At 43.8% G+C, this 2,500-nt stretch overlaps 1 protein-coding gene across 1 annotated transcript in view; it reads left to right on the top strand.

The window, feature by feature from the left end:
• Positions 1–2,500, top strand: part of LOC143278182 (tyrosine-protein kinase receptor torso-like) — a 223,841-nt gene that overhangs the window by 156,592 nt on the left and 64,749 nt on the right. The window lies entirely within an intron of this gene.

The following is a 2,500-nucleotide window of genomic DNA, read 5'->3' as shown; positions in this document are numbered from 1 at the left end:
AGGGTTAGGTTGACAAAGAAATATGTCTAATATCTTTTTGTTAAGACATGGGCAGTTTAGCCTGCTAAGCTTTGTATGATGTATCGCCACTAAGTAGGTTGTGTTCCTGACGGGTCAGATGATGTCATATTTCTGTGATGAGTCATAGGTTTTGTGTGCTTGGCTTCACTTTGGAAAAAAAAGTCACCTTTTGAGTTGTATTGCGTTGTTTTGTATTGTGTTGTATTGTATTGTATCACTTTTGTCACAAATGATATATTATCTGTGACAAATTATGCGTAATGGTGTGTGGGGTAGTACATTGTTAGGACTGTATTATTGTGTACAGTATTGTGCGCATACCTAGGTGTGTGTGTGTGTGTGTGTGTGTGTGTGTGTGTGTGTGTGTGTGTGTGTGTGTGTGTGTGTGTGTGTGTGTGTGTGTGTGTGTGTGTGTGTGTGTGTGTGTGTACAAGCTTTTTCGTTCAAATGAATATTCTAGTGTTTCATGCATAGACGTACGAACCTTTATATAGGCATGATTTGAGCGATTGGTAGCCTTGTATTGTATTGTATTTACTTTTTTGGTTTCTCCCCGTGAAATTCGGGCTGCTTTCCAATGGTAGAGGGCGTGGCGACGAAATCTTGTCTGCAAGTGTATGTTTTGTAATGGGATCGCATTTCCCTACACTTTTGCCTGGAACAGTTTCAGTTTCAGTTTTTCAAGGAGGCGTCATTGCGTTCGGACAGATCCATATACGCTACAGTACATCTGCTAGGCAGATACCTGACAGCAGCATAACCCAATGCGCTTGTGAGGCCTGGAGTGCATGCTTATGTATTTGTGTACTTATCAGAGTGGATTTCGTTTTACATAATTTTGCCAGAGGACAACACTCTCGTTGTCATGGGTTCTTTCTCAGTGCGCCAAGTGCGTGCTGCCGTGAGAGAAAGGGCGAGAGCGGGATCCGAACCCGAACCCACACCCTCACGGACTCTTTGTATCTGCAGCTGAGCGTCTTAACCATTCTGCCACCTTCCTCCGTCCACGCTCCACCTTTAAACAGCCTGGAACAACCCGTTTGTTGCTTCTGAGTTTCTTTTAACTGAGAGGGCCCATATTTCTAATAAACTCCATCGAAAGACTAGTATCATGACCACCACTCAAGCTCTTGTGGTGGGCATAGTTTAAATAAAATAAAAAAGGGTCCGTAAGGGGACTCGAACCGGCGGACACACGCTTCCTAACGGACGCGCGCATTACCACCAGGCTACTCCTCCTCCTCGGCATGAGGATAGGTTGCGTCAGAATGACAGGAGATTATTTAAGTTGTCTTCTAGCATTCTCGTCTAGCACACTGTGCACGCTTTTCGTCAAGATGATTATCCTGGAAATTAATACTCCTAAGTATGACCCGTTCCTTCCTGGGCGAGAGTTTGAGTGGGGAGCAAGACAGGTGGGATAGTGTCAGACTTCACATTACAGGAGACTATCAAACTGTCACCCTGCAGTGTCTGCTTTGTTTTAGCATGACTTTGAGATTGAGGCTGTTAGTTAAGTAGGTTACGGTTTGTCTTATTGCGGGGTAGTGTAAAACGGGTTAACTGCTAGGAGAGATTTCCTCCTGGAGGGGAAAAAAACAATGTGGGCATTGTCACTGGGGTGGGGGAGTAGGGGGCGAAAGAGAGAGAGACAGACAGACAGAGACAGACAGATAGACGGAGAGAGACAGAGGGGGTGGGGTCAGGGAAAGAGGGGGCGGTCACAGCAAGCCACCAAGGGAGACCTAAATCAGCCTCACACATTGTCTGTTGTTCACTGAGAGTGAGAGAGACGTTATGTTGTGCTGATGCTGGCGGTGTGTGTGTGTCTGTGTGTGTGTGTGTGTGTGTGTGTGTGTGTGTGTGTGTGTGTGTGTGTGTGTGTGTGTGTGTGTGTGTCCGTGGTAAACTTTAACATTGCAATTTACTCTGGAAAAACGTTGCCCGCCAGTACCAACTTCAGCTTAAACTTGGTATGAAAAAAAAATCCTCACAGTCATACTAATAGCAGGTTGTAAGTCTTCCGAATTAAGTCGTATTTTCCAAATCATTAACGGTTTATTTCTTTGAGGTTCTTTCCGAAATCGGAAAGTTCTAAAAACCACTTTCCACTGAGTTACCAGGAGGTAGGGTGTGTTTGAAAACGACATAACCTCGTTTTTCTTGTTTACAATTAAAAGGGAAGAAATACAAATTCTGGACAGAACACACACAGTGATGCCAACTACACCATCGACGTGTACTGCAAATGAATATTCTAATGTGGATACTAAATTAACTCGAATGAATATGAAAGAAAAAATGAATCGATCGTTTCTTTCAGCCCGTTGTAGACTGGTTTGTGATCTACAGATCTACCACGTGTTGCGATCTGCTTGAAGCGATAGCAACGTCTCCCTTACCACCCAAATAATAGAATAATCGAGATATTATAAAAAACACACACAAGAAACATGATTTAAACGGCATTGTTATGTCC

Source organism: Babylonia areolata, chromosome 2 (assembly GCF_041734735.1).
Source record: "Babylonia areolata isolate BAREFJ2019XMU chromosome 2, ASM4173473v1, whole genome shotgun sequence".
In the NCBI taxonomy this organism is placed as follows: Eukaryota; Metazoa; Mollusca; class Gastropoda; order Neogastropoda; family Buccinidae; genus Babylonia; species Babylonia areolata.
This window is presented reverse-complemented; position numbering and strand designations above follow the sequence as displayed.